At 34.5% G+C, this 19,583-nt stretch overlaps 1 pseudogene; it reads left to right on the top strand.

Annotated features, from left to right (window-relative positions):
• Nucleotides 1-1,974: 1,974 nt before the first annotated feature.
• LOC123641433 lies at nucleotides 1,975-2,377 on the top strand (annotated as a pseudogene).
• The last annotated feature ends 17,206 nt before the right edge of the window (nucleotides 2,378-19,583 follow it).

Below are 19,583 nucleotides of genomic sequence, written 5' to 3'. Positions count from 1 at the left end.
ATATACCCTATAAAGATATACAACTGTTATGTACACATAATAATTAAACATTTTTTAAAAACTTAAAAAAAGAAGAAAGTGTCACATCAGAAAGTTCCCAGTCTAGTGGGAGTTAGACAACTAGGCATATTTGAGCACGGTTGAGATTATATAAACATACAGACAGATGTATCACAAGCAAGCTCTGGGAAGATACAGGATGAACACCTAAAGAAGAAAAATTGACATGTGCTGGGTCTTGAAGAATGATTAGGAGTTTTACAGGAAAAGAAAGAAGTTTGACTTTTAGTCAGAGTAACAGTCTATGCAAGGCCAAAGAGATAAGTGAGAGAGTATGATCCATTAGAGGAACAGGAAGGATTTCTTTATGACTGAACTATGGATTGTAAGTTAAGATGTGGCAAGTGATGTGATTGGATAGGCTTGAGTCAGATTGGGAAGAATCCTGCATTAAATAGTTTGAATTTATCCTTGAAGCACTCAGGAACATTTGGAGTTTGAAGAATGTTAAGCAATCCAATAACATAACGATGTATTTAGCCCCAAGGAACTTTTATGCTAACAGCTTGCAACTTGTGCACACCATTTCATGATGACACTCAAACTTGGAATAGAAGGGAACTTCTTCAACCTGATATAGGGCACCTAAGAGAAACATCACACTTAATGGTAAAAGATTACAAGCTTTCTTCCTAAGATCAGGGAAGGGCAAGTACCTCCACACTAACCATTTTTATTCAGCATTGTACTGGAGGTTATAGCCAGGGCAATTAGGCAAGAAAAAGAAATAAAAGATATCTAGATTGGAAAGAAAGAAGTAAAACTACCTCTAATTGCAGACGATATGATCTTCCATACAGAAAATGCTAAGCAATTAACAAAAATAAACTATTAGAGCTAATAAATGAGTTCATCAAGGTTGTAGGATACCAAGATTCATATACAAAAATCAATCGTATTTTTCTATGCTAGCAATGAATAATCTAAAAATGAAGTTAAGAAAATAAATTCACGTACAACACCAAAAATATTAAAATACTTATAAATATATTTAACAAAAGAAGTGCCAGTTGGTACACTGAAAGCTGTAAGATATCATTGAAAGAGATTAAAGAAGTTTAAATAAAAGGCATCTTATGTTCTTGGATTAGAAGACAGTATTATTGAAATGGCAATAATCTGAAGATTAACCTACTGATTCAGTGCAATCCCTATCAAAATCTAGCTGCCAGTTTTTGCAGAAATTGACAAGCTCTTCTTAAAATTTATATGGGAGTGCAAATGACTCAGAATAGCCAAAACAGTCTTTAAAAGGAAGAACAAATTTGGAGGATTCAAACTTCCCAATTCCAAAACTTACTACAAAGCTATAGTACTCAAGACTGTGCGGAACTGGGATAAGTATACATACATAGATCCAATGGAATAGAATTGAGACCAGAAATAAATCCACCCTTTCTGGGTAATCAATTTTTGACAAGGATGCTGAATCAAATTTACTCGGGAATAAGCATAGTCTTTTCAATAAATGTATCTGGAACAACTAGATATCCACATGCAAAATAATGAAATTGAACTCCTACCTGACATCATGTAAAAAAACTAATTCCAAATGGATCAAAAACCTAAATGTCAGAACTAAAACTATTAAATTCTTAGAAGAAAAGGTAGGAGTAAACTTTCATGATTTGGGCTTTGAAAATAGTTTCTTAGATATGACACTTAAACATAATCTATAAAATATAGATAAATGACATCAAAATTTAAAATTTTGTGCTTCAAAGGATGCTATCAAGAAAGTGAAAAGACCACATATAAGGATGGGAGAAAATAGTTGCAAGTCATATATGTGATAATAGTCTGACATCCAGAATTGTAAGAACTCTTACAACTAAATAATAAAAAGATAATAACTCAATTTGAAAACGGCCAAAAGGCTTTTCTTCCCTGGCTGCTTGAGGATCAACCACCGTCATGAACAACACAGTAACTACCTGGACTGGAAAGTTCATGACCAACTGACTACTTCAGAGAAAACAAATCGCCATCAATGTCCTTCACCCCGGGGAAGGCAACAGTACCAAAGACAGAAATTCAGGAAAAATTCAGCTGAAATGTACAAGACCACACCAGATGTCTTCTCTGTATTTGGATTCAGAACTCACTTTGGTAGTGGCAAGACAGCCGGCTTTGGCATGATTTATAATTCTTTGGATTATGCAAAGAAAAATGAACCCAAACACAGACTTGCAAAACATGGCCTATATGAGAAGAAAAAGACTTCAAGAAAGCAGTGAAGGAGCACAAGAACAGAATGAAGAAGCTCAGGGGAACTGCAAAGGCCAATGTTGGTGCTGACAAAAAGCTGAAGGAATAAAGATTCTGCAATGACATTCATTATCTGCAGCCATTGTGTAGGTTTTTCACAAGAAGATTAATAAGCTAAAAACGTTTACGTGAAAAAAATGGCCAAAATTGAATAGACATTTCTCCAAAGATCTATAAATGGTCAATAAACATATGAAAAGATGCTCATCATGATTAGCCATGAGGGAAATTCAAGTCAAAACCATAATGAGATACTACTTCATGCACACTACGATGACTGTAGTAAAAAAGACAGACAATAGCAAGTGTTGGTGAGGATGCAGAAAAATTGGAACCCTCATACATCGGTAGTGGGAATGTAAAATGCCACAGCTGACTTGGTAAATAGGCAGTTCCTCAAATATTGTAATCATGCTAAACATGGAGTTACCATATGGCTCAGCAATTCCACACCTAAGTACATATCCAAGAGATTGAAAACATGTTCACATAAAAACTTATACAAACGTTTATAGAAGCATTATTCACAACAGCCAAAAAAAGAAACAACTCAAATGTCCAAAACTGATGCATGGATAAGACAAAATGTGGTATGTCCACACATAGGGATATTATTCAGCCATAAAAAGGAACGAAGTGCTGATGCCTACTGCAACATGGATAAACTTTAAAACATTATGCCAAGTGAAAGAAGCCAGACACAAAATGCCACATATTGTGTGATTGGATTTATATGAAATGTTTAGAATAGACAAATTATTAAAGAAATAAAATAGATTATTGATTGACAGGAACTAGAGGAATAAGGGATTAAGGAATAACTTCTAGTGAGTTCAAATGTTTTTTTAGGGTGATAATATTCTGGAATCACATAGTAGTAATTGTGCAATCCTGCAAATATACTTAAAAAAACTGAATTGTACACTTTAAAAGAACTCATTTTATGGTAATAGAATATCTCACTTAAAAACATGTGTCATGTAAATTACATAGGAATAAGTTTCCTTTGCAAATAAGTGATGTAAAGTACATTCTGATGTATAGTTCATATCCAACAAATATTTGTTGAAAATATGAATACATAGTAACTCTGCTTAATAATAGAAATTATAGAAAACTACAATATACCAGGTGTAATTAAGAATTTAATCACGAATAGAAAAGATCAGAAAACCAAAAATAGAATTGTTTTTGAAAACGACAACTGTTACAGAGCTTTAAACCATTTTCCCTAAAAATGTACCAATTTTTTTCTGAGTAGAATTACTAAGTAATATCTAAATATAGTGCTGCCAAAAATTACTTGCTAAGGGTTATTCAAAATGGACATTGAGTAGGTTCATTAAGGTTCCATTTAAGAATCGTAACTCTTGCAAAGGTTTTAGGTTAATATGAAATTTTAGGAGAGATTAATCAACTCTGACTTGTAACAAAATATTATAATCATGCTAAGTCCTAAATTATTCTCTAGCATATTCTGTATCTAAAATTGATGAAAAGACTTTTTGTCTTTCACCTTTCACTTAGGACGCGTATTTTAAAGGATGGTTATATTTATTCCAAATTTATTTAGCTAAAGATAGTGATCAATTTTGACTTCAATTGAGATGAATATGACAGAAAATGGAAGCTGGGTAAGGCTGCTCTTTTAACTATTTCATTCCTAACCTCTTTAGTTCCTTTACCAATGATCTTATTTGAAGGGTATATATATATATATATATCACATCTATGAATTATCACATGTATATTTACTGGCATATATTCAAGCAATTAACAAGTAAGTTAATCATATCAGTTATCATACATTTCAAAGAGGAAAGAGAATAAAATTTTAACTATAAATTGCAAGTTATAACTAAAATAAGATGTATTTTTAGACAGTAATGCTGTTAGATTAGTCAGAGAATATTCTTGTGTTAAAACTGACAACCAACTTGACTCAAGTAGTGAATATATGTCCTAATTAAGCTTAATGTTCTTGATAGTGAAGGTGCATTTTCTTGGTATATGTTAAACAGTAGTGAGATGTACTGATTCAATTGCTCTGGAGTAAATCTAATTTTGTTATCAGTCTTTACTTCATAAGAGTGAGAACAAATGAACACATCCAATCTAACTTGGCTTTGATCATTTGCAGATTGATTTTTATAATTAATCCACCATATATGCCTATTTGTTTGACAGATTTGCAAGTGTCTTCAAGTTATTTTGAAGCTCTTGATGGCATTCACTCTTTCTGTTAGGGTGTTGCTTTCCTTGATGACATCCTCATGATTCAGGGATCACAATCATATGCGTATGCAACAGACATTTTTCCCTAGTCAACTTTCCTGCAAAATGAAGGACTACAGTGGCGCTGCGAAAAGAGGATCGCTGCCCCTAAACACAAACATAATTGGAAAGAGCAAGTATCCACTTAAAAACCAGAGATATCCCTTAGGGCTATGGTCCCCAATACCCATGCCACTGACCAGAGACCTCCACCCCCCACACCCTCCCTCATCTCTGTGGAAAAATTGTCCTCCGTGAAACTTAGGAACTGTGGCCAGGCAAGCAAGCAAACTTCATCTGTATTTACAGCAGCTCCCCATTCCTCATCGCTAGCATCACTGCCTGAGCTCCGCCTCCTCCCCCTTCCCTCCCACCAACCCCTGTCCCTGGAAAAATTGTCTTCCATGAAACTGGTCCCTGGTGCCAAAAAGGTTGGGGACCACTACTTAGGGGACACCTTATGGCTCTCATTTCTCAAATTGGTAAACTAAGGAGCAGGGAGACATATCCAGAGTCACAGAAGGAATAACCAGGACCCCAGCTCAGGCTCCTGGCATCTACCCCCTGTCTGTTCACGATAGCTGGGTGTAATATGTATGTCATTTCTGTAGCAATTCTCCTCTTAAATGTGATGAAGACAGCACCAGAGAGTTTCCTTTCTTCTTGTGTTCGTACTCATGTTCACACATGCTGTTTTAATTCATTTTATAATACAAATACAGCAACATGAACATTATCCTAATGAAAGAGATATTTCTCTCACAGTCATGGCAACTTAAAAAATAAAACTCTCCACAAACACTTCTAGACTCTGGCACTAAGCAGCCTTTAGATTTATTTAGTTGCCATCTCAGTGTGACCACAGCTTTGACTTCTGCTTTTCTCACTTAACATAATAGTACGTAGATACTTTCTGTTGCTATACAGAGAAAATTATACATACATTTCATATTTTTCATCTTCAAAACTGCCCAATATTTTAATATTCTGATGTGCCCTAAATAACTTAGTTATTCCTACAAATGGACATTTAAGTTGCTTACTTTTTTCTATTTATTTATTTTTATTTATTTATTTTTTTGAGACAGAGTCTCACTCTGTTGCCCGGGCTAGAGTGCCGTGGTGTCAGCAACCTCAAACTCCTGGGCTCAAGCAATCCTCCTGCCTCAGCCTCCCGAATAGCTGGGACTACAGGCACGCACCACCATGCCTGGCTAATTTTTTCTATATATTTTTAGCTGTCCATATAATTTCTTTCTCTTTTTAGTAGAAACGGGGTCTTGCTCTTGCTCAGGCTGGTTTCTAACTCCTGAGCTCAAACAATCCGCCCGCCTTGGCCTCCCAGAGTGTTTTTCTATTTTTTTAAAAGACAGTGTTGCAAGGAATATATTTCTGAGTTTTTTCCTCCAAATTTTATATTATTGCCTTAAGTTCTATTCTCATATATAAAATTAACCTGATGAACAGTATTTATAGTTTTAATTGTCCTTGATTCTTATTATTATCATATTGCTCCCCAAAAGGGCAACCAATTAGTTGCTTCTAATAATGCATAAGGGTATCTTTCATTGGATCCTCACCAACAATGGGTATTATTGCTACAACATTTTTCAAATGGTCAAAATACTATATTTTATATTAATTAATTTATTTTAATTTTGGCTAAATTAGATTAGTATTTTTCTGTATGTTTTATGTGTTTATGGATTCGTTACTTCTTAAATACTAATTGCCTTCTTCCATGATCAATTAATATTAATATATTTATTTTATGTTTGATTTTCTTTAAAATTTCATTCACTAATTATTAACTCATTCAAACAGTTGCTGAATACCTAGTGCATATAACTGGCCTGAGACTTCATAGCCCCTACCCTCAAAGAGCAATATAGATTGTGAAATATAGATTGTGATTAGGAATCATGGCAAGGAAGTTATCACTACTGTATAAGGAGCCCTATTCCAGGTATATGAGGTAGATTTAGTCTGCCTGGAGGCACAGGTGGATATGACAAAGAGTAAAGTACTGAAAGAACAGGGTATGCAAAGAAGCTCCTTTGCTGCTTTTTAATTTCACGTTTGACAAATGGAGTCACATACATTCTAGAGAGAAGAGTCTCAGCTCTGCGGCTTTTTACTTGCTTTGGGGGATCCTGTATCCTAACACAGACTAATATGCCTTATGAGTCAGAGGAGGCCTAGAGTTTGTGTTCATACTCAGCCAGGGTAGATGGAGAGACTTCAGGCTTTGACACACTGGACCACACTCAGGGATTCCCAAACCAACTCAATCACTTCAGTGAAATTCTCTAGAGATAACATGGAAATATCAACTCTAAAAATCTATCAGTATACTCCATCTTATTTTCTTTTTCTACTTCTGCCAAGATAACTATTTACAGGTGTGTCTTTTCTCCACATGGCACCAGCCGTGTAAGAATCTGGCCATGTATCGTATGTTAATAATGTAATGGGTGCGGAAAGTTTTTAAATCTGAGATGTATCATATACACTTTAGTTTTTGCTTCTGTCTTTTTGTGTCACTTTTGTGCTAGAGGTGATGAATTATTCTCAAACATTTACACATTCTCGTTTTTCATATACAACCAGCTGAGTAGCAGCTTCTACTGTTCCTATGGAAATAGAAATCAAGTTCCCCTTGTTTATGTGGCAACTATAGAGGTTAACTTTATAGAGAGGCTACCTTTACATGGCAACTATATCTGTTTTCATTCAATTTTTAATAAACAGAGCAAAAATAACTGTCAACTGGAAACGTGTTAACAATATTATCAAGTGTTTGGAAGATTTGACTCACATCTCTTGGGGTGGTCACACATTATATGAGAGGAAAGAATGGTTACATTTTGAGGGGCATGGTCTAAATTAAAATTTCATTTCCGAAGTTTGAATAATGAGGAAAGTTATTGGAAAGTAGAGTGAAGCAAAGACAGCTTAATTATTAAACGTCAACACCAAAATAAAAAAAAATCAACAAAGCAGCAATTACTATATTTGGTTAATTTTAAGAAATAAAGAAACAGTGTTCAATTTTTAAAAATCCATAAAATGTATGCATTTTTATATTGGAAATTCATGAGAGTAGTGTGATAATAACAATAAATTATACCCCTCCCAACTTCATTATTTTCTGGCTCTGGCCCTTACTATTTTAAATAGTGTCTGAGATGAGTATTCTTATGGGCAGATGGGTAAAGTATTGTTAATATTAATTAGACTTCTGGTAATCTTTTTAGAAAAAGCTTACATATAAGAATGTAAACTAAAAAGTTTACTACAGAGATGAGGTATTTAGAGGGCAATATGCATAACTGCACTTGAATATTATTTTTGAAAACTGTGAAATATAGGTTGTGAGTAGGAAATCAAGGCAAGGGAAAATTATCACTACTGCGTAGGGAGTCCTATTCCAGGAAATAGAGCTAGATTTCCCTAGAGGTATCTCATTCTATGTATCTAGTCACAAAACACCTATTTCTTTTTTGAAAAATTTTTAAATTTCAATGAATTTAGAGGGTACAAGTTGAATTCTGTTACATGTATTAATGTTAATATATATTGTATACTGGCAGATTCTGGGGTTTTAGCGTACTCATCACCTGAGTAGGTGGCCATTGTACCCCATGGGTAATTTTTTGTCCTTTACCCCTTCAAAACCACCCCCTTTTTGAGTCTCTAATGTTCATTATACCACTCTATGCGCCTTTGCAAAGCACCTGCTTCTGTAAGTTTTTTTACTTTGCAAAAGGAATATTCCTCTTTATTGATTTCCATAAATGAAAATTCAAGTGATGGAAATAACCTGAAAACTTTAACTGCAGACTTCCTTTTAGCTCTGCCTGACATTATGTGGACCTTAACTGGCAAGTATGTTGTGAGAATGTAATGAATACCAGGAGCAGAAATAATCAGTCCCATCATTCTTAGCCTTGTTTAAACAATGGTTTATACAGTGACATGAACAGCAAGAAATCTGGTCTCCTCTTCCAGCTGGAATAGTCATGCTGAGCTGATTTATTTAATAATTACTAGCTAAATATTTACAACAATGAGTTGCATTTGTTTTAAAGTTCAGAGTCAATAAATTTAGAAACTATGATGAGTTTATTTCCAGGGGTAACAAACTGACCTTCTTGACTTTAGGAAAAGATGATCATATATGGTATAACATTTTTACACATGTTGGTGTTCCTGATTGGTGTGAAACATTGAGTTCATCTCTGTCAAAGCTTACCAAAAAGTTAGGAATCATTTTCGCTGTTAATTTGTTTAATGCTTAAACTACAAACTGTTCTCTTTCATAGGTACTGAAGATTATAAAACTTGAACTAATTAATTACCAATCATGTTAAATCAGCATTATGGGATTATCATCTGGTGTCTTAATCAGATTTCATGAGACCGTGATTTTGTTCTATTCAATCCTGTAGAAAAAAGGTAAAACTATGTCATATAATTTAATTTCTTGTAATGTGATTTTACAGGTAGAAGCACTTATTGAAGAGAATCCTAAGAATAAAGAGATTGGGTTTTTCAAAATAACCTACCACACACAAGCTAGATAACAATGTGCATTTCAGCATTGCTGCCAGACACTGCAGAGACTGGGCCCTTATTCTCTTTCAGCCCCAACTTTTTGGGCTCCTCACTTCCTTCCCCACACTTCAACATTGTCTTCCTTCTTGGTCCTTCAACATGCAATTCCCTTTCCACTTCAAGGAGCTCATGGATTCTGTGTTCTCTTACAATAACTTCTCCCTTCGTGGCCTACTCCCCAGAGAATTGTAAGTTACCCTTCCAACTTTATAGCCCGTCTGTGTGTACAATTGTATGAGACAAAATGTATATACAAGAGAAGTGCACAAAACAAAAATGTATAGTTTAATAATGCATTGTTTTCATTCTTAATGGTATCTGTCAATGAACACAAGTTCTTTATTTTAATGTTCTCCGATTTGTAATTTTTTTCCTTTATAGTTAGTGTTTTTGTTTGTCTAATTTCATAAATTTTTCCCTATCCAGTGTTGTAGACTGAATGTTTGTTTCCCCCACTCTCAAATTCATACATTAAAATCTAATCTCCAATGTGATGGTGTTAGGAGGTAGAACCTCTGGGAGGTGATTAGGTCATGGAGCTAGAGCCCTCACGAATGGGATTGTGCTCTTATAAAAGAAGTTTCAGGGAGCTCTTTTGCCCATTCCACCATGGAGGACACAGTGAGAAGGTACTATCTATGAACGAAAAAGTGGGCCTCCACAAGACAGTAAATCTTCCAGTTGATCCCAGCCTGCAGACTTGTAAGAAATAAATATAGCATCAGTTGTTTATGAGTCACTCAGTCTATACTAGTTTGTTATAGCAGCCCAAAGACACTGAAAGCGATGAAGGTATTTTTTTGTTTCTTTGTAAACTCTATTGTTTTGCCTTTTGCAAATGGTTTTTCCTTTCAGAGTTCACCAGGAATTTATTTTGTATTTGTATTTTTATATTAATAATCACTATGAGGTAGAATTTAACATTCCAGGCAGAAAGATTAGGCAGCACAAAGACTTTGAGAGGTCAGGCTTGTGTCTGATGAGGAGGAGGAAGAGGCTGGAGCCAGTAACTGAAGCAAGACTAATAGAAAATGAGGTTATAGAAGCAGCCATTGCCAGGTACTGAAGAGCTTCTTTGACCTTGGTAAGTTTTAAATTTTATTCTAAATGTATAGAAAGGTATTGGAGAATTGGAAACAGGAGAGTTATATGATAAGATTTATGCCTTTAAGAACTACTAACAACTGTAAGAATACTTAACAGAGATGCAAAAGTAAGTGCAGGTGGACCAGTTGGGAAGATTCTGCACTTTGCCATGCGAGAGATGATGGAGGCTTGGACTGGGAGCTCAACAGTGAAACATGAACAGATCTGAGGTTTGTTTTGAAAATAAAGCAAACAAGATTTTCTGATAGATCAGATACGGATTTGAGAGAGAGAAATGTATCAAATATGATTCCGAGGTGATGATATTTACTGAAAATAACAGGAAAAAATATCAGTTAACATTTTACTGGCTTAATAAAACTCTGGTCCAGGTTGTGAATGTTTCCAGAAGTAGTCTATACCACCAATTTTGCGCTTGATAATAAAAAGTTACCTTATACTTGATAATACCTCCTAATTAATGTATCACCTTAATTCCCATATTTAAAATGATTACAACACATAACTTTCAGATATTTGCCAAGCATTCTCATAGGCACTATTTCACCCAACCATTCTCTTGACCTGTAGGTAGAACCATTAGCCCCCCTAATTTTCAGCTGAGGAACGGTAAATATAATATTTAATAGGTAGTGAAGCTGAATCTTCAACTGTCTCTGACTCTAGAATTCCTTGCTTCTTTTGTATATCTTGTGTAACCTCAGTAACTGCTATATCAATAGCTAAGTACAAAAAAACACTCAGGAAATGTTTGCTAATTGGTTGATTGAATGGTACACAGCTGCTGTATCTGGGCAAGAAAGAGATTTTAGCCTCTTATTAACCATCCACTGATTATACCATGAAGCCAAAACTTGGAATTCTATTTCTTCTACTTAAAGCTGCTATTGGTTTTTAATTAAGTTTATCTAGAAACATTTAACTTTTAATCCCAAACCTATTTTCTAATTAAAGTACATGAACATACCCTGGAATTATCCCCCTGCTAAATTTTTCTAATCTGTTTGTTTGAATTCTCCTTAGCAAGTAAGTGTGAATTGAAGCATGAATGATAAAGAACAAATTGCTGTTTCTACCTGAACTTAAAAATTCAACAGAAAGAACTGTCAGCAGCAATTAGTGGTGAAACCCAGATGGTCAGATGAGACAGGCTGTCACCTGATTTTATTAATTTATTAAGGAAATGTTCAACGTTAAGATGGAGTCTTCAGAAATGTACCCCAAATATGCTATTTTTCTAACAGGATAATTAATTCCAAGTGGATTGATTTGAACACATTACCATTATTTATCTAAAGAGAAAGAACAGGTACAATGAGTTCTAATACAGTGGAGTAAACACAAGACTGAACACTTTAAATAATTAACATGAAGTCAGATAACAATAGTTTAGAATCTGAACATGTTGAACTGTTCTTTTAGAATAAGAACCAAAATAAACTTGTAATACCTGGCATTTGTCTAGTGCTTTATAACTTCCACAAAGCACCTGTACATACTCTGATTCGATCTTTACTATCACCCTTAATTATATCTATAGTTTATACTCATTGATTGCTTGTGCCAGGCACTATGCTCAATGTTTTACATACATTACCGTATTTCATTTTTTCCTAATAATCTGCAAGTTAGATGAATTGATTAATGTTTTTGGTGATAAGCAAAACTGGCTAACGTAAGCAAAATAAAGAACATACTAAAATTGAATACTAGAACTAAGGTAATTTGAAGCACTTCCTTTGAAACCAACTAGTTACAATATTTTTTCAGGCTTTATGAGATTCTGTGCAAGGTTCACATTCTTAGGAGCATTGTTTGGCCTGATTTGGACCATTTCCTCTTTCTCTTGCTCAGATGTTTTAATCTGGTTAAGACTAATTTCTGAGATTTAAAGGTGTAACTAAAGGAAGGCTCCTTTCCCTGTAACCAATTTGGCATTTACACAGAAAATAAAGCATATCAGATATAAGTTAAGGGGGAAAAAACCCACAAGAAGAGTTCATTCTACCTCTCAGGATTCCAGACCCAGTAAAGACAAAGGGGAGAAATCCCAGGCTATACAGAGAAGACAAAGAAGAGGTCATATGGTTGCTGCAGCTTTTAGGTCTGCATTTTCCTGAGTATTTAGAGATAAACTGCAGTTGGTCAGATGATAGCTAATAAGAATGACTGATGAACTATGGTCTTCTGTTGGATGGACCTTTCCTCCCAGAGAAATATCTATTTTTTTCTCTCTCAGCTCACTGACTGACACAGACTAGGGTCTGGCCTTCAGATTTTCCTTAGTATTCATTCCAGACGGAGTGGCTGCTATTCTTAGGAAAACCTAAGCTCACAAACTAAAAAAACTGGAAAACCAGTAAGTACAGCTACTATGAATAAAAACAAAAAAACTGTAAAATATATACTCTCTGAGGCAAATGCCATTATTATTAGTGCTCACACACTATGTGTGCACAACTTAGTATTTAAATTCAAAGTGCTGCATTAAAAATCCAAGCAATACTGACTATCAATTAAAGTTTGCACCAATGTGAAGACTATTGTTGAAAACATGGATGCTGGTCACACAAAACCAATGGCATTTGTGAAGACTGAAATGATGTAAATAAAGTGCCTACATGCCTGGCATATAGTAAGTGGTTAGTAGGTTTGAATTTCTCTCTTACTTTTAACAATAATACTCTTAGAGAGGATTTGTGTCTGTTTTTTTTTTTTTTTAATTGCTATAGCTTCTGGCACTGTATTAGTTTCCTGAGGCTGCTGTAACAAATTACCACAAACATGGTGGCCTAAAACAGAAATTTATTCCCTCACAGCTTTGGAAATCAGAGTCTGAAATCAACAGCACTTACCTGAATCAAGGTGTTTGCAGGGCTGTGCTCCTTCTGGAAACTCCAGGGGAGAATCTATTTCCTGTCCCTTCCTGTTTCTGGTGGCTGCTGACATTGCTTGGCTTGTGGCTGTGTCACTCCAATCTTCAAGGCCAGCATCTTCAAATTTCCCTCTGCATTGTCTTCATATTCCTTCTATGTTGATTTCAAATGTCCCTCTGTCTCTCTCTTTTAAGGACACTTCTGATTATACTGGATCCACCCAGATAATCCAGGATAATCTCCCCATCTCAGGATTCTTAACTTAATCACATCTATAGAGGTCTTTTTTTTTTTTTGTCATATAAGGTAAAATTCACAAGTTCTAGGTATTAAGACGTGGAATACATTTTTCAGCCTATACCATAAGCACCTATGCCTACACATAGTAAATAGTCAATGAATATTTTTTGAGTAAAGTCTCTGTCCAAAGTCTCTTTCCACTGCTTCTCCTAGCTCCTATGACCTGTATTATCGACAGCACTTTGTCATGTACTCTATAGATATTTTATGTGCACATTTTCTCTTCATTGTTTCTAGTGATCAGCTAACAAAAGTATTTTTAAACAACACGGTTGTGAAGAAGATGTCATAAACATATTAGACTGGAACCAGATGTTAGCCTTAAAAATTTGTGTCATGATAGAAAGTAGCAAGCAACAAGAGGATGGCTCATTTAAAAGTTTGTGGTTTTCCAAGTGTACACATTTTGCTAGTCATTTTTCCAAAATGTGAATAAGAAGAACGTTAAGGACTTCTGTAACTTGGAAGTAAGTTTACCATCAGAAGTTTAAGCCATAACATTGACCTATCATGGATAACACCAGAATGGTCTTCAAAACAGTGGTTTTTATACTTGAAGAAATAATGCAATTCTTAAAGGCCTGATATGGTCAATGAGAGTATATCTTAAACATATGAATCATGAGCATGAATGACTAGATTCTTGGAAAGAGGGTGTGTTCCCAGTCATGGACTTATACAGTCTCATGGGTGGGTGAGGACATGCTCTGTTTCCATTGTTTTTAAGAAACCTGTTGTATTAATAGTTGGGGAGACGTTCATAGTCATCATTCAATACTGAAAACAACTATAGGTTGTCTTTGTCTTCCAACATAGAACTGTTCACAAGGAGATAATGTACTTGTGATGGAGACATTAGTAGTCAGGAAAATGTCATAGCCACAACTCTCACCACAAGCAAATAAATCAGAATTCTACTCATTTATTCATCTTCCTATTCTGAGCATTCTGAAGCTATTCATTAAATCAAAAAATACTTACTGAGCATCTACCATGTGTCTGATACCTATAAGGTGGTTGGTATGTAATGGGGAGCTAGATGAGTTTAGCCCCTTTCTGCATTCCTTTGTACTGACAAAATCATATCCTGTAAAATTTCAACCTTCTACAAAAAACAAATGAATAAGCTGATGGTCTAGCAAAAATATGTCACCAATAACTGTAGCAATAAAAGCATCTCCATCAAGTTCTTCAAAGTGTAACAACACTAGGCCCAGTATCAACATTCATTCATTTATTCATTCACTGATGAACATATGGTGATACAATGATATGATGATTAAAAAATACAATGACATAATGATACAAAAATACATATGATATAATGATATCAATGCAATGATAAGATGATATAAAAATGATAAGACCATAATGGATTTTATTTAATTAACTAATTAGGCACTGAGAATATTGAAATAAATAAAAATGTTGAATCAGCTAAATAATAACATCTTAGTTATCAAAAATAACAGCTGTGGTAAACAATATAATTGAGTAATGCAGATAAATCAAGGATAGTATATCTTATAAATGTTTATTACCAAAAAAAGTGAAAATAAGATTTAGTATAAAATTGTACATCCAAAAAGAAAAAAAAAAAATCACAGTTGAAATAAAGCCAGACTTCAGTACATAATACTTTAGGGGACAAAGAGTCTAATCATAAAAGAAGTTCCTTTATCAAGAAGAAATTTTAAAAAACTTTCAAATTAATTTCTGCATCAGACTACATGGTGAAAGATAAGATGCAGACATTTTAAATGTAATTAAAATAGCAATTAGATTACTATCTGAAGGAAAGCAGGTGAAAAGCTACTTCTGGAGAACTGGTATGATTTATAGGACTAATTGATTATGCAACATGCCTGACTCATTTTTCTTTCATGCTACTGAGCGTGGAATAGACAGGCATTCACAATGTCCCATTACATGAAACATTCTTCAACATTACATCTTTATGTCCAGCACACCCAAGACCTCTAGATGTAATTGTGTATATGCTGCCTAAGCAAGCACTTCTAGATTTTATTGTAAACTGTCTCATTTAGCCTGTTGATAGAATTCCAGCCACTTCAGACCTCCAAACATAAAATCCCCAAAATCCCTAGAGGGAGTAGAGCAGCTATCCTAGGTCTGACTGATTTAGTATTGTATGTAAACTTATTGTCACTTGTTCTACTTGCTTGGGCATTTTGTTTAACTTAGTAGATTGGTTTCTTTTCAAGAGTACTCTGTTATAGATGAAAAAGGGTTAGAACAGCTAAAGGCACAAAAGCGACAGTTGACAATGAGGAAGAAGTTCAAAGAAACGCCAAACAGCAAATCACTGTTGTCCATGGCGAACCAGCCTATGTACTCAGAAATCCCCTAGGGCAATGCTGGATTGCAGCATTATATTTCATACTTGAAGTTCATGAGGAGCAGCCTGAGTCATCAAGAAAATGTCAACCTATGTTCAAATATTCCTTGTTGAGTAAGACTCAGGAGTGTGTAATAAACTAATTTAAACTAGAAAGCTTTGTTATTTAAGGGAGGAGCCAAGCTTCCCTCTCAGAAATTTACTTGGTTGAAACTTTCGTTTCCTTGTAAAGAAGGTATTGAGCTTTCACAAAAAGATACCTCAACACGTGCTCTGAGATAAACTTGACATCTCTAGGAAGCTAAAATAGCATTTCATGAAATCTACAGTGCCTGAGCCCCAAAGATTATATTCAACATATGAAAGAATTTTTAAAATGAGTTTATTATTCCAATGTACTTAATAATGATAATAGAAATAATAGTAGATAACACTCACTATATGTCAAGCACTGTGTTGGTTTCCTTGTAGATTATCTGATTTCCTCTCTGAACAACTCTCAGGAGACATTATTATGATCCCCAAAGTACCGAAGAGGAAGCTGATGCTTTCACTGGTTAGCCCCAGGTCCCAATGAAAACAAGGGGCAGAGCTAAATTTGAACTCTAGCCATTTGACTCAAGGGACAGCGGAAACCTTTGATTCTGATAGTTTTCTTTATCATTGCATCAGGAGTATGTTTCTGAAAACATTTCTTTTTAAACATGTTAAGGTACTCTCTTAAAACTAAATGTATTCAGAAAATGTATCTCTGTGGTTTCAAAGTGAAGTTGAATTTCTTGATAAAAAGTACCTGGGGAATCAAAGAAGCTATCAGAGAGAAATTGATTCAGAATTTTAAGGTATGCTTTCAGCTAATAGAAATCAGTCAACAATTTGTGGTTTCATCAATTTCGTGAATAGTGCCACCAAACCTACAAAATTCTATGTGATTTATTAAGTTGCTTCATTCAATAAAACCTGTATCTAAACAAATTTGCTAATTGATGGAATGAATAGTCCAAATTAGGAAATTTATGAATCCTAGGAAAAATAAAGACTTTCAGATTTATTACTTTGTAAATAATATAATACACATGCATAGCTATCAACATACGTAGTTACTATACTATTTTTAAAAAGATGTTTGGAAGTAAAGATTCTATGTTTTAAAGTTCTCCTTCAAAAAAAAAAAAAAGATTTAATGGTTACTATAGATATCAATCTGTTTTCAAAATAGGATAAGCCTTAAATTTAATCCCTTATATACCCTGCAGTCCAATTTCTTCTGCTCCTTTGCTTAGCAAATTCTTATGCAGAGAAATTGCAAAGACATGTCCAATCCAGATTAAATTCACATATTCCCAATTAGTGGAGCCTGAGATTTTATGTGCGTTCTAATTCATAAAATATCTTTACCTTTCTGTGTAATTGCTCTGTGATTGCACTTTTGAATGTCAAAGACAGAGTAGGGTAGGTCACAGAAAGGATCCAGAATTATCTGGAGATTCTGTGTTTATTTGAATGCTAAGGAAAATTTTAATGAATATAATAGCAGAACATTGCGCCCTGATGATTCAAGCTCCTGTTTAGCTTGGTATTTTCAAGAAAATACAGTTACCTTAGCAACTAGCATATCACATGGGACATGCTGTAGCATGCAGAGTGTCTCAAAGTCAAAAGCCTTTCCCTCTGGAAGAGATCATACTAAGAAACAGGAAAATAAATAAATCAACATCTTCCACGTAATGAATTATGTTACTTATCTCCATGACAGGTAGAAAATAATTTATATTTAAATCAGTTTTTCTTTGCTATAATTCCATAAAAATGGCAATATGTGTATTACATGGATGAATTTTTTAAAAAAAAGAAGCTATATGCCATAACTGTACAAAGTACATCTTCAACTGAATTAGTCTGAATATTTTATTGACTAACTGGTAAAGCTATGAAACTGAATAATTGGGAAGGGATGTTATAGTTATAGGTAAGGTGCTCTTAAAATTTTAGGGCTTGATATGGTGGCTCACACCAGTAATTCTAGCATTTTGGAAGGCTGAGACAGAAGAATTTCTTGAGACCAAGAGTTCAAGACCAGCATGGACAACATAGCAAGACCCTCATCTCCACAAAAAGTTTTTAAAAAAATTACCCTGGTGTGGTGATGCATGCCTGTATTCCCAGCTACTTGGGAGGCTGAGGCTGGAGGATCACTTCAGCCCAAGAGTCTGAGGTTGCAGTAAGCTATGATGATGCCATTGCACTCTAGCCCAGGAGGTAGGGCAAGACCCTGACACAAAACAAAAACAAAATTTCACTAGTAAATTATTATCATTAAACACCAAAAAGCAGAAGTATTTTTATCTTGTTGTCAGTAACTCCAAAGTTACAAAATAATAGTATGAGAATTTAAAACTATACTTTTACAAAACAGCCTGTTTGAGTGAAATATGAAATCAAACTGATTTCTATTTGCATTGTTATAGAGAACCAAATCTTAATAATTTTTAAAAAGTGCTTTATTTTTTTTTAATCATCAATGTGCACATTGCTGGAGAAACAAATATCCACTACATGCCTTTCAAGTGCAAGAATTTTCAGTAACAAGACAGAAAATGTGCCTTCCTTTGAAAGTTTATGTTCTAGTTGGGAGACACATAGAATTTTTTTAAGAAATGAAAAAAACCAAGATAAATTACATTGTAATTACTGCCATGAAGAACACGGACCAGAACTCCTTTCCCTATCTTTCCTTTCTGAACATTTTGCTCCTAATAGTATTAGATAGAGCAGAACAAGGTAAGGGGAGGAGGAGTTCAGCTACCTAATGTAGATGATCAGAGTCTGAGCAGGGTGTGAACACCTGCAGCGGGGATGGTAGAGATTGGAGATTGGTTACAAACAGGCAGATTAATCATATAAGAAAATATACTAAGGATAATGGAAGCTAGGTTTCTTATCTTTAGGAAATAGAGTTTCAAATACAGAAAGTGAGAAAACTAGAATTAATTCTGTACAATTAGGTTGGAATGGAAAATGTATGGCTTTCAATGTATCTGTAGATAAATATGGAAATAATATATTTAGAAATATATTTTTATAATATATAACAAATATATTTAAAATATAATTTTACATATAATGTAGAATTGTATTTTATATATGTGTGCGTGTCTACACACACACACACACACACATATATATTTATTTTTCTCTGGCTCTTTCCACTGAGAGGGCTCAAGCACCAATACCCCAATACTGATAAGCTCACCTGAGGCCCAGATTTTGGATTCTAAATACTATTTTTCACCAAAAGGAAGCAGTCTTTTTGAAAAGATGGCTAATGGCTAATTCCAGGGCTAGGGCAGGGAAAGTACAAGATGAGCCTGGAGCATTTTATCGTGCCAGAAATCAAAGAGACATTCACATGATGACAGGAATATGTCAAGAGGGGAATAAAGCCAGTTTGAAGAGTTAAATCTTCAAGAGTCAAAGCATATTAAATAAAATAGAGAATCATTCATTCATACAGAGTTAAATCAATAAACGAAAGAAACTGGAATTTCAGCAAGGAAAATAATATTTACAGTTTTAAAGTACTCCTCTACAAAATGCTTACAAATTACAGAGGGAAATGAGTGACTTCATAGTGGAGAAGCCTAGTAGACACCACCTTCATCAAGCGATCACAGCGAACGTCACTTGTAAAGAACAGAATCAAGCCCATCTGCCACCTGGGA

This window comes from Lemur catta, chromosome 1, assembly GCF_020740605.2.
Source record: "Lemur catta isolate mLemCat1 chromosome 1, mLemCat1.pri, whole genome shotgun sequence".
NCBI lineage: Eukaryota > Metazoa > Chordata > Mammalia > Primates > Lemuridae > Lemur > Lemur catta.
Note: the sequence above shows the minus strand (reverse complement) of the source record. Positions and strands in the feature narration are given on the sequence as shown.